The sequence below is a fragment of the Heterocephalus glaber genome, unplaced genomic scaffold (genome assembly GCF_053883595.1).
Source record: "Heterocephalus glaber isolate CG9 unplaced genomic scaffold, H.glaber_assembly_v1.0 deba00001472, whole genome shotgun sequence".
NCBI classification, from domain to species: Eukaryota; Metazoa; Chordata; class Mammalia; order Rodentia; family Bathyergidae; genus Heterocephalus; species Heterocephalus glaber.
The window spans coordinates 57474639-57488597 of NW_028258315.1; the positions used below are offsets into that span (position 1 = coordinate 57474639).

Sequence of the window (13959 nt, forward strand, 5' to 3'; positions counted from 1 at the left end):
GGAGACCCAGTTACCACTGAGAATTATTTGAGCCATTGAGCTCCAATTATATCTACTTGCAATATAAATTATTACTGGATAAGATGCTTATGCAGTTCTAGTGGCTGGAATGCATGAACTTTGATTTAGGTGATTTTTGGTGGCTACTGAACAAAAGATTGAGACAAGGAGATTGTTCATTTGTCTAAGAGACTAGCAGTATGACAGGGTCAAATCCCAGCACAAATATTTAACTTTTTTTTTAAACTTTCATTTCTACATGTTTGCAGTACATAATGATTACTGTGTAGGGGATTGGTATGTATACATAACACATTTCGATTCTCTTCCACTCCCTCCTAACTCCCTTTTTATTTTTCCAGTGTTAGATTCACTTATTTATCTTATAAAGTTAATTATCATGTATACAGATTGAAAACCAGACTAATAGGCAAAGAACATACAAAACATTTAAGACAATTAAGCTAAGCCAAGGTGTACTTTTAGATACATTGTTCATACTGGATTACAATACCTTTTCCCCTATTATCTATCTTTTATATTGTGCTATATATGCTTTTTTTCTTATAAGAGAAACTATGCAGTATTTAAACTTGTGTGTCTGAGTTACTTCATTTAACATTATGATCTCAAGGTCTCAAGGTGCATCCATTTTCCCACAAATGACTCAAGTTTATCATTTTTATGACAGAGTAGTACTCCCATGTGTATAAATACCACATTTTTAATTCATTCATCTGTTTATGGATATATAGGCTGTTTCCAAGATTTAGCTATTATGAATTGTACTGCTCTAAACATGAGAATGCGTACCTCACTGTGACATGATGTATTTATTTTGAAAGATACTAAGAAGGGGAATAGCTAAATCAAATGGAATTTCTAATTTTAGTTTCATGAGGCATCTCCATACTAGTTTACACAGTGGTTCTATCAGTTTACAATCCCACCAACAATGGAAAGGATTTCTTTCTCCCCACAGCCTTGCCAGCATTTGTTATTAGTTGATTTCTTGATGGTAGCTATTCTTTCTGGAGCAAAATGGAATCTCAATGTTGTTTTAATTTGCATTTTTCAAATGGTGATTTTGATCATTTTTTCCTCCATTTATTAACCATTTATATTTCTTCATCTAAGAAGTATTAATTCAGTTCAGATGCCCATTCTATAAGTGAGTCTTTAAATTGGGAGACTCTAATTTTTTGAATTCTTTATAGATTTTTAGATATTAATCCTTTGAGGAGTAACTGGGAAAATTTTTTTCTCATTCTATAGGTTGTGTTTTGACTCAGTAGTTTCCTTTGCAATGCAGAAGCTCTTTAATTTGATGTGATCCCATTTATTGATTCTTAGGATTATTTCTTGTCCAACAAGGAATTTGTTCAGAAAGTCTTGGTCTATATCTATGTTGTTATGGCTTGTATCTAGATATCTGGATGTCCCCTGAAAACCTCATGTGGTCATAGGAGGGGCTTTTGGAAGGCGGCCAGATCTAGGGATTGACTCATGGTGCGATGCTAAGTGTAAGAGTATGAGTGCTTCTCGCCCTTAGGGTAAGATATAAGAGCCAAAAAGAGGCTTGTCACTAGTTGTCATTGCTTCTGCTTTGGCTGTTTTCTGCCTGCCATGAACTGTTTCTTCTCCATGAAGCCCCTTTGCCATGCCACTCTGGCTTGGATCCAGCTGATTATGGACTGAAAGTTCTGCAAACTATGAGCCAAAATAAACCTTTCCTACTTTAACTTTGAGTGTTGGGTATTTTGTCTCAGCAACAAGAAAAAACTGCGAAATATATCTTCAAGAATTTTACCTATTTTATCTTCTAGCTGATTAAGTGTTTCTGTTCTTATGGGGGTTTTTTGGGTTTTTTTTTTAAATTCTTTTATTGGTACATTGTAGGTATACAACACAATTACATTTCTCATTGGGAACTTGTACCTTTATATGATACATCTTGGTTCTTACTTTTTCCCCATTCCTAGCCCTCCCTTCACTCCCTCCACTATTCCCTATTTACAAAGACTTTATTTCCATTTTTTCCATTTCTCATCATTTTTCCTTTCCCTTCTTTCCTTTCCACTGCCCCTTCCACTACCTCAACCGTTTTGGAACTTTTCTTCCTATTTTCAATTATTGATTATTCATTTCTAACCATTGGTACATTTTAGGTATACAATATAATGACATTCATCATTGGAAATTTGCACCTTTACATAATCTGTCTTGGTTCCCATCTTTCACCCTTGCCCAGTCCTCCCTTCAAACCCTCCATTTCTCCCTATTTACAAAGATTTTGTTCCTATTTTTCCATTTTCTCATATTAATTCCATTCCCTTCTTTCCTTTCCCCTACCTCTCCCACCTCCTTCCCCCTTTCCCCTTTAATTCCTATATCACATTACCTATCATACATTTTAGTCCCCATTTACACTTTCAGTTTCTCACACCAGAGAAACTATTCAGTATTTATACATGTGTGTCCTATTTATTTCACTTAAGAATATCACCTCAGTGTGCATCCACATAGCTATAAATGTCTCTAATTTCTCATTTTTTATGGCTGAGTAGTACTCCATTTTATTAAAAAAAAAACACACATTTTCTTTATCCAGTCTCCAGTTGATGGGCATTTGGGCTGTTTCCAAGTTTTAGCTATCACAAACTGTGCTGCTATGAACATGGGTACACATATATCACTGTGGTATGATTCTTTTAATTCTTTGGGGAAGAGCCCCAGCAGTGGAATAGCAGGGTCAAATGGGACTTCCAGTCCTAGTTCTTTGAGGTATCTCCATCCTGATTTCCACAGTGGTTGCACCAGTCTACACTCCCACCAGCAGTGGAGCAGGGTTCCTCTTTCCTCACAGCCCTGCCAACATTTGTTATTGGTTGATTTCATGATAGCAGCCATTCTTTCTGGAGTGAGGTGGAATCTCAGCTTTGTTTTCGTTTGCATCTCTCGAATGACCAGTGATGTTGAGCATTTTTTCATGTATTTATTTGCTATTTCTACTTCTTTGTCTGAGAAATGCCTGTTCATTTCAGATGCCTATTTTTGGATTGAGTCTTTAAATTTGGGAGGTCTGATCTTTTTAAATTCTTTATAGATTCGAGATAGTAGAACTTTGTCTGAGGAAGAGCAGGTGAAGATTTTTTCCCACATTGTGGGTTGTCTCTTCACACTGCTGGTGGTTTCTCTTGCTGTGCAGAAGCTTTTTAATAAGAAAAGATCCCACTTGTTGATTGTTTGTGCTAGTTCACGGGCAACTGAGGTTTTGTTCATAAAATCTTTTCCTACACCTATGTCTTCAAGAGTTCTACCTAACCTCTGTTCCAACTGGTTCAGCGTTTCTATTTTAATATTTAGATCTTTAATCCATTTTGATTTCAGTTTAGTACATGGCAGGAGATATAGGTCTAGTTTTAATATTTGGCAAGTTGAAGCCCAATTTTTCCAGCACCATTTATTAAAGAGGCTATCTTTCCTCCAGTGAGGGTGTTTGGCTCCTTTATCGAAGATAAGATGGCTGAGTGTGTCTGGCATGGTTTCTGTATCTTCTGGTCTGTTCCACTGGTCCTCAGGTCTGTTTCTTTGCCAATACCATACTGTTTTTATCACAGTAGCTTTGTAGTAGAGTTGCAGGTTGGGGATTGTGATACCCCCTGCCATGTCTCTGTTACCTAGAATTACTTTTGCTATTCTGGGTCTCTTCTTGTTCCAAAGGAATTTTTGGATTGTTTTCTCAAGCTCCATGAAGTATGCTGCTGGGATCTCAATTGGAATTGCATTAAATCTATGTAGCAGTTTTGGAAGTATAGCCATTTTCATTATATTAATCCCTCCTACCCAGGAGCAGGGGATGTCTGTCCATTTTCTGATATCATTTTCAATCTCTCTTTTCAGAGTGCTATAGTTTTCAGAGAAGAGGTCTTTGATTTCTTTTGTTAGGTTGATTCCTAGGTATTTCAGTTTTTTGGATGCTATTGTGAAAGGAATTATTTGCCCTATTTCTCTCTCAGCGAGTCTGTCATTGGTGTAGAAGAAAGCTATTGATTTTTGTGTGTTGATCTTGTAACCAGCTACTTGACTGAATTTGGTTGCTAAGCCTAGAAGACTTTTGGTGGAGTTCTTGGGGTCTTCTATATAGAGTATCATGTCATCTGCAAATAATAACAACTTGACTTCTTCATTTCCTATCTTTATTCCTTTTATTTATTTCTCTTGTCTAAGTGCCATGGCTAATGTTTCCAAAATTATATTGAACAAGAGTGATGATAGTGGACATCCTTGTCTTGTTCCTGATTTTAGTGTGAAGGATTTCAGCTTTTGACCATTTAATATGATATTGGCTCTTGGCTTTTCACAGATGGCTTTTATCAGTATGAGCTAGAGACCATCTATTCCAATTTTTTGTAGGGTTTTTATCATAAATGCATGTTGGATTTTGTCAAATGCTTTTTCTGCATCTATGGAGATAATCATATGGTTTTTGTCCTTGGCTCTATTGATATAGTGTATTACATTGATTGATTTGTGTATGTTGAACCATCCCTGCATCCCTGGGATGAATCCCACTTGATCAGGGTGTGTGATCTTCTTGATGATCTTCTGCATTCTGTTTGCCAGTATCTTATTAAGGATTTTTGCATCTATGTTCATTAGTGAGATTGGCCTATATTTCTCCTTTTCAGTTGGGTCTTTCTCTGCTTTGGGGATCAAGGTGATGTTTGCTTCCAAGAATGAATTTGAGAGTATTGCTTTCCTTTCAATTTCACTGAAGAATTTAAACAGTAGTGGCAGTAGTTCCTCTCTAAATGTCTTGTAGAATTCAGCAGTGAACCCATCAGGGCCCAGGGTTTTCTTAGTTGATAAGTTTTTAATTATGTTTCCAATTTCATTGATTGATATTGGGTTGTTTAGAATTTTTAGATCTTCTTCATTCAACTTTGGAAATTCATATGTATCTAGGAATCTGACCATTTCTTCTGTGTTGTCCATCTTATTGGCGTATAGGTTCTGGAAGAAGGTATTGATGATGCTCTGGATTTCTGCTGGGTCTGTTGTAATTTCACCCTTTTCATTCCTAATTGCATGGATTTGGGCCTTTTCTTTCCTTTTTCTGAGAAAGTTGGCTAAGGGTTTGTCAATTTTGTTGATTCTTTCAAAGAACCAACTCTTGGCTTCATTGATTTTTTTGTATCATTCTCTTAGTCTCTATTGCATTGATTTCTCCTCTGATCTTTATAATTTCCTCCCTTGTATGAGCTTTGGGGTTGTCCTGCTCTTCTTTTTCTAGAAGCTTGAGGTTCAGCATCAGGTTGTTTAATTGGGCTCATTCTGTTTTCCTAATATGCGAATTCACTGCTATGAATTTCCCTCATAAGACTGCTTTCATTGTGTCCCATAGATTCCGATATGTTGTATTGTCATTGTCATTTAATTGAAGGAACTGTCTAATTTCTTCTTTAATTTCCTCTGTGACCCATTGGTTATTCAGAAGTGTGTTGTTCAATTTCCATGAGTTTATGAAATTTTTCCAGTTTCTTTTTCTATGGATCTCCAATTTCATCACACTATGGTCCGATAATATACAGCGGATAACTTCAGTTCCTTTGCACTTACTTAAACATGTTCTTTGTGTGAGTATGTGGTCTATTTTGGAGAATGACCCATGTGCAGCTGAGAAGAATGTGTATTCTAATTTTGTGGGGTGGAAGACTCCGTAAACATCTGTTAAGTTCATTTGTCAAGAGTTTGATTGAGTTCTAGTATTTCATTACTTATTTTTTATCTAGTTGATCTATCTATTTGTGACAGTGGGGTGTTGAGGTCCCCCACTAAAATTGTATTAGTGCATATATGACTTTTCATGTCCGTTAGTATTTGTTTTATATAGTTGGGCACATTAGTGTTTGGTGCATAGATATTTATGATTGTCATCTCTTCCTGTTGGATTCTTCCCTTTACAAGGATGTAGTATCCTTCTTTGTCTCTCTTAATCAGTGTTGGTTTGAAATCTACTTGATCTGCAAAGAGGATAGCTATTCCTGCATTTTTTTGGTTTCCTGTCACATGGAGTATTGTTTTTCACCCTTTAACTTTCAGTTTATGAGTTTCCTTTTGAATTAAGTGTGTTTCTTATATGCAGCATATTGTTGGATTTTGCTTCTTGACCCATTCTGCCAGTCTATTTCTTTTGATTGGTGAATTGAGACCATTAACGTGGATGGTTATAACTGAAATGTATTGATTATCATTGCCAAGACTTTTTCTTTTTGTTAGGTTCTCCCCCTTTACACATAATTTCTTGTCATGCCAGATGGGTTCATTCTGCTTTGCTTCCTGGGATTGTAATCCTCAATGTCTGTTCCTAGGATATTGTGTAAAATTCTTTGGAGTGCTGGTTTGGTATTCACAAAGTTCCTTAGGTTCTCTTTGTCATGAAAGTTATCTTATTTCTCCATCAATTTTGAAAGATAGTTTTGCAGGGTCCATCAATCTGGGTTGCAGGCTGTTTTCTTTTAGGGCTTGGAATATGTCACTCCAAGCTCTTCTTGCCTTGATGGTTTGTGTTGAGAAGTCTGCTGTGATTCTGATGGGCTTTCCTTTGTATGTGATTTGTTTCTTTTCTCTGACTGCTTGTAGAACTTTGTTCTTCTGTTGAGTTTCTGGAATCTTAACAATTATATGCCTATGTGTAGATTTTTTTTTTGATCAAGGCTATTTGGAGTCCTATATGCCTCACTTATCTGTATGTCAAGCTCTTTTCCCCTGCTTGTGACGTTTTCTGCCATTACTTCTGCAAAGAGTTTTTTTATGTCATCTGCACTCTCTCCTGTTTCTTCATTGACTCCGATCAGTCTTATGTTATTCTTCTTTGCATCGTCTAGCAGCTGCTGGATTGATTTCTCGTGTTCCCTTATAATTTTGAATCAATTTTTCTTTTCCTGGTCATTAATTGTTATCTTATCTTCTATATCTGAAATTCTGTCCTCACATTGGCTCATTCTGCTGTGTAGACTTTCAGTGGAGTTTTTCATGTCCTGGAAATCTATTTGCATCTGTTTTATGGATTCCATTGTTTCCTATGTTGGGATTCCATCATGTTCCTGAGCTCCTCTCTAGATTTATTAATCATGTCTTGCACTAGGAGCACAATTTCTCCTGTTATCTGAGAAATTATTTCTGATTTCATTTTTTCCAGATCCCCTTTTGTTGCCAGTTCAGTGGGTCCAGGTGGTTGTGTATCAGAGTGTTCCATCTCATTTCCCTTTGGGGTTGCTGTAGGTGATCTGGAAGTCTGGTTTTGAGACTTATTTACGTGTTTTCTCATTTCAACTGGGGGCGCAGGGCATGCTGTTGGCACCAACGTGGCTCGCCTCCTCTGAGCTGGGAGAGGTGGGACAGGGGCTGGGAGCGGCTATAGGGATAGTGGCCCAAAAGCTCCTTCCTCTAGGCTGGGAGTGGCGGGACGGTTTGTGGCCCAGAAGCCCCTTCCTCTGGACCAGGAGCAGTGGGATGGCAGCTCAGAAGCCCCTACCTCTGGGCAGGAATTCTTTAAATGCTGAGAACTTGATTAGCTCTGGTACAGTGGTCTGGTGGTCCTTTGTCCTCTGCGTCTTTGTAGTGTGGAACCAGGTGGCTGTACAGAGAAGAGGCCAAATGAGGGGGGGGGCCTCCAGTGGATTGCTGCTGGGGCGGCTGATTCGGTGTTTTCAGCCAAATGGTGACCTTGGGACCGCGTCCGCAGGCCTACCTGCCTGCAGCAGTCTGATTTGGTGTTTTCAGCCCTACTGGTGACCTCGGGACTGCATCTACAGACCTACCTGTCTGCAGCCAGCTGAATCAGTGTTTTCAGCATGACTGGTGACTTCAGGACTGTGTCCGCAGACCTGCCTGCCTGCAGCGGGCTGATTACGTGTTTTCAGCATGACTGGTGACTTCAGGATCATGTCCGCAGACCTGCCTGCCTGCAGTGGGCTGATTCGGTGTTTTCAGCACGACTGGTGACCTCAGGGCTGCATCTGCAGACCTGCCTGTCTGCAGCCAGCTAATTCGGTGTTTTCAGCGAGACTCTCTGTTCTTATGTTTAAATCTTTGATCCATTTTGATTTTAGTTTAGTACATGATGAGAGATATGAGTCTAGGTTCAACCTCTGCCATGTGGATAGCCAATTTTCCCAGCACCGTTTGCTAAAGAGGCTGTCTTTCTTTCAGCACAGGGATTTTGCCCCTTTACCAAAAATAACATAACCACATGTGCCTGGAGTTGTTTCTGTATCTTCTGTTCCGTTCCCTTGATCCATGTGTCTGGTTTTCTGTCAATTCCAGGCTGTTTTTATCACTGTAGCTTTGTAGTATAATTTAAAGTCTGGAATTCTGATGCCTCCTGCCTTGCCCTTGTTGCCCAGAATTCCTTTCACTATTCTAGCTCTCTTCTGGTTCCATATTAATTTTAGGATAATTTTATCCAGTACTGCAAGAATGTTATTGATATTTTGATTTTGATTATGTTAAATCTACATAACAGTTTTGGAAGTATGGTCATTTTCATTATATTTGTTCTGCCTATCCAGGAACAGGGGATATCTTTCCATTTTCTGATATCCTCTTTAATCTCCTTTCCAGAGTACTATAGCTTTCATTGTAGAGGTCTTTCACTTCCTTGGGTAGGTTAATTCCTAAGTATTTCATTTTTCATTCTTTATTAAGGGTGTTGTTTTACTAATTGCTGACTCCATGAACTTGTTATTGTTGTATATGAATGCTACCAATTTTTCAGCATTGACTTTGTACTACACTGCTGCAGTGCTGGATTTGGATATTAGTTCCAGTAGTCTTTTGGTGGAATTTTTGGGGTCTTCTATGTAGAGGATTGTATCATCCCAAATAATGATAATTTAATTTCTTCCTTCCCTATCCATATCCTCTTCGTTTTTTTCTCTGGTCTGATTCTTTTAGCTAATGTTTCAAGAACTATATTAAACAGAAGTAGTAATATCAGACATCCTTGTCTTGTTCCTGATTTTAGAGGGAAAGATTTTAGCTTCTCTCCTTTTAGTATGATGCTGGCTTTTGTTTTTTCATAGGTGGCTTTTATCAGGTTGAGATTAAGACTTTCTATTCTTATTTTCTCACTGTTTTTATTGAGAATAGATGTTGCATTTTGTAAAATGCCTTTTCTGTGACTATTGAGATGATCATGTAATTTTTTTCCTTGCTTCTGTTTATGTAGGGTATTACATTTATTGATTTGTGTATACTGAACAATCCTGCATCCTAGGAATGAATCCTACTTGGTCCTGATGTACAATCTTTTTGAGGATTTGCTGCATTCTGTTTGCCAGTACCATATTGAAGATTTTGTATCTGTATTCATTAAAGAGACTGGCCTATAGTTTTTTCTTGTTTTGGTTGGGTCCTTTTCAGGTTTTGGAACCAGGGTAGTGCTTGCTTCCAGAAATGACTTTGGGAATACTCCTTCCTTTTCAATTTCATTAAATATTTTGAGGGGTACTGAGCTTAGATTTTCTCTAAAGTTCTTGTAGAATTCAGCAGTGAATCAATGAGGATGTGGGTTTTCCTTAGTGATTTTTGTTATTGTTGATCCTTTAATTTCACTGATGGATATTGGCTTATTTAGGATTTTTATATCTTCTTGGTTCAGCTTTGGTAGTTCATCTGTATCTAGGAATTTATCCATTTCATCTGAATTTTCATTTTATTAGAGTACATATTCTCAAAGTAATTACTGATAATCTTCTGAATTTCAGCAGAATCTGTTGTGATTTCAATTTTTTCATCTCTAGATACATGGATTTGGGTCTTTCCTTATTTTGTTAAGATTAGCTAAGGGTTTGTCTATTTAGTTTAATCTTTCAAAGAACCAACTCTTAATTCACTGATTCTTCATATTGATTTTTAGTCTAAATTTCATTAATTTCTGCCCTGATCTTTATAATTTCTTTCCTTGCATTAGCTTTGGATTTTGATTATTCTTGTTTATTTAGGGCCTTGAGGTACAGCATTAGGTTATTTATTTGAGGTTGTTCTATTTTTCTGATGTATTTTTCTGATGTAGCGGTCCTCTTAGAACTGCTTTCATTGCATCTCATAAGTTCCAATATGTCATACTGGCAATATTGTTTGATTGTAGAAACTGACAATTTCTTCTTTAATTTCATTTGTGACCCATTGATTATTCAAGAGGGTATTATTTAATTTCCATGTGTTTGCATAGTTTATGTGGTTTCTATTGCCATCAATCTCTACTTTCATTACACTATGATCTGATAATATGCATGGCATACTTTCTTTTTCATTTACTTAAGTGTGCTTTATTGGCTAGTATGTGGTCTATTTTGGACAAAGTCCCATGCACTTCTGACAAGAATGTATATTCTATTGTTGGATGGAACACTCTGTAGATATCTGTTAGGTCCATTTGTTCAAAGGTTTGGTTCAACTCTGATATTTCTTTGTTGATTATTTTGTCTAGTTGATCTGTCCATTTGTGACAGTGGGTTATTGAGATCCCCCACTACTATTGTATTGCTGATTATCTGATTTTTTTTTAGGTCCATTAGTGTTTGTTTTTTGAAGTTGAGTGTGCCAGCATTTGGTGCATATATGTCTATAATTTTAACTCTTCCTGTTGAAATGTTCCCTTAACTAATATTTAGTTACCTTCTGTGTCTATTCTGATCAGTCTTATCTTGAAACCTACTTTGTCTGAAATTAGGATAGCTACTCCTGCTTTTTTCTGGGTTCCTGATGCAAGAAATATCATTTTACATCCTTTGACTTTTCATCTGTATCTTTTTTAATTAAATGTATGTCTTGTATGGTTCATATTATTGGGTTTTCTTCCTTAATCCATTCTGCCAATCCATGTCTTTTGATTGGGGAATTGAGACCATTCACTTTGAGAGTTATCACTGAGAGGTATTGATTTATTCCTGTCATTGCATTATTTTCTTGTTGCCGATTTCCTCATTTTTCCCCTTTTGCTGAGGTGCTCATCCTGCCAGATGTATTCATTCTTTTTGACTTACTGACATTGTTGGCTTCATTGTCTTTTTCTAGGATACCTTTGAGAATTTTTAGTAATACTAGTTTGGTGGTTATGCATTTCTTGAGGTGCTCCTTGTCATGGAAATACCTTATATCTCTGTCAATTTTAAAGGAATGTTTTTCAGAATACAGAAGTTGGGATTGGAAGTTGTTATCTTTTTTTTTTTTTTTGGTACCAGAGTTTGAACTCGGGTCATTGTGCTTGCGCCGCAGGTGGCGAAACCACTGAGCTAAATCCCTGGCCCTGGAAGTTGTTATCTTTTAGGGTTTGAAACACTTCACTCCAAGCCCTCCTCATCCTTAACGTTTGTGCAGAGAAGTCTGCTGTGATTCTAATGGGTTTAATTTAACTTTATATTTGAATTTGTAGCTTAAGACAAGATTGAGGATGTCTTTCAGACCTTTGAAAGAATGTAAAAGTCCAAAAAAGATGCTTCTATTTTAATAAAAGAATTGATTAATTCAGGAATCAACATATAATACCAAAGAAAACATGTTTAAGAATATTTCTGGAATAATAGTACTGAACCAACCATTTCAGACCTTTCTCTGAGCTGATATTTAGACATGTAGTTGAAATTTGATTTTAAGTAATAAATAGCATATTCTCAGATGGATTATCAAAAGAAGGGGTACAAATGTTATTTTTTGTAATGCACCAAACTGGAATATTTGTTATCCAAACACTTTTAACTTGGTGAACCAAAGAGATATGGAGATATATGGATCATTTCTGTGGACTTTATTCTAGTACAAAAATCTCACCCACTTAGATATGATTCATACAATCTAAGTGAGTAGGAGTGAAAACTTTTAAGTATGTGTGTTTTCCCCTATAGGTCTGCAAGTGACATGTTAAAAACGATCTCATTCTTTTTCTTTATCTACAATGGTATTCTGTTCCTGATGTTCATGGGCATGTGTTCAGATACATTCACTCTGAAAGTAATATGTTCATATTATGTCAAATTTGGCTTCTATGAAGTGATTTTACCTTAAAAACAAATAAAGAGCATGATAATGGTTCACAAACACTAAATCAGGTACTGATTGGCCAGAACAAACAACTACTATTGTACCTTCTTGTTGAGCACCTTGACCTCCATAACCTTGTCGGAAGACGCAAAATGATCTCTCAGAATTGTCTAATTAGAAGTTTGAAGTCTTTTCAAATTTTCTCTCAAAGCCCTCCCTTCCCTGCCTCATATCCTTTTGACACAGCAAGGTTTTGCTTCTAGTTTTCTGCACTTTTTAAAAGAAATCACTGAAAAAGCCCAAGTGTTGCAGGGAAATCTATGACATTGAAATCTCTATCTCTGCATGTGGTTTTGATGTTTCCTTTTTGAACTTCGACTTGACATTGCTTCATAAGTTACATTTACCCTTCCATTCTTTTTTTCTTACTCTCTTTCAAAAGTTTGGCTTCATTGTTAATATTCCACGCAGATTTCTGTGACTTTTCTTGTTTTCCTGGGCTCTGTAGGAGGTAAATATTCAGCAGGTTAAATGTGAAATCAGCCGCACAACTGCCATTAGTCCTATCAATGTTGCACATTGGATTCTCTCTCTAGAGATCTGGAAAAGTATTACCTTTTGAGCTTCCTTCGCATTAGCAGCAGGAAGATGTAGAACAGTAGCCGACTTGCAGCTCTTTCAAGGATGTAGGTTATAACCCTTGATTCAAGTTAATGCTTGTTGATGTTATAACTTTTTTTTGAAGTTGACCCTTTCGGCCTTCCCTCTTATGCAGCCATGCATCATCCCCTTCAAAAGAGGATTTGTGAAATTGTGTTGTGTTCTTTGAAAAACATGAAATTGCTTATAGATAGAAACAAGCAGCATTTATTCAAGGACCTAGAGACCTCTGCTGGTTAAATGATTCATTGAGTGTTTTTCTAGTTTTGTTTATTACTGAGAAGGTATGCTGCACAGCTTGACCTCAACAGAAGCAATTTCATTTTGAATTAAATTATGGATGATTTGAAGTTTCATTGAATGAAGATACTGGGATCAAGTCACCTAAAAGATATGTTAAGAATATTAAGCAGCATCTTCTAATTAAATACTGATATCAACTCTCATTATTAGGTTTACATCAGTAGGCATTACCCTATAAAAATGCCTCATGAGTGGATACTATTCCTAAATGAGAGCTATGGTTCTCCCACATGACTTTGGGCAGAAAGTCTACCTAATGTATTTACCATTGTAGTGAACAATGTGAATTGTGTTTGAGGCAAGATTTGATATTTATGAAGACTTTTTATGGAACATGGAATTAATATTATTTCACCCATTGAAACCAAAGAAGGAAAAATATGTTTCTTCAGTTGAAATATGAAAAACACAATAATTTGGGTCTATGGCAGGGGACAATATGAGAATTAATTTCTGCTCCTAATTCCTTTGTTAGACTCTGGCAGAACTTGGTTTCTTAAGGTTTTGTAAAAATATAAACTTACTCAAAGATGTGGGCTTCTACTGCCATATTGTTGTACATAGTATACTATAAATATGTAATCAGTTGATAAGCAATGACCTCATCTTTCTTCAAGGAGAAAAAAGTAACAAAGGTTGTATATAATGTGTGAGTTAAGTGTGTTAATTAAGGACTGTTTATGCTCCACTAACAAATGAGAGCCCACAATACAGTGGCTTAAATATGAAATTTATTTCTCTCTTATTTAATCTCTCCAAAAATAAGCATGTGGGTCCAGAGCTGATTTCCACAAGGTCATTCAAGGTCAAAGTTGTTAAGTCACTAGCTCCATCCTATGGTACCTTCCACCTCTGTGTCCAAGGCTGTTTTCAGGTATTATTATTTTCCGTATAATCATTGTGAAGGATCAAGAAGAAGCTGGGGCAAGTGTCTAAGTAAATAACAAG

The 13959-nt window shown here is 36.7% G+C and overlaps 1 protein-coding gene across 11 annotated transcripts in view; it reads left to right on the forward strand.

The window, feature by feature from the left end:
- Cntn4 (contactin 4) overlaps positions 1 to 13959 on the forward strand; it is a 955384-nt gene that overhangs the window by 755955 nt on the left and 185470 nt on the right. The window lies entirely within an intron of this gene.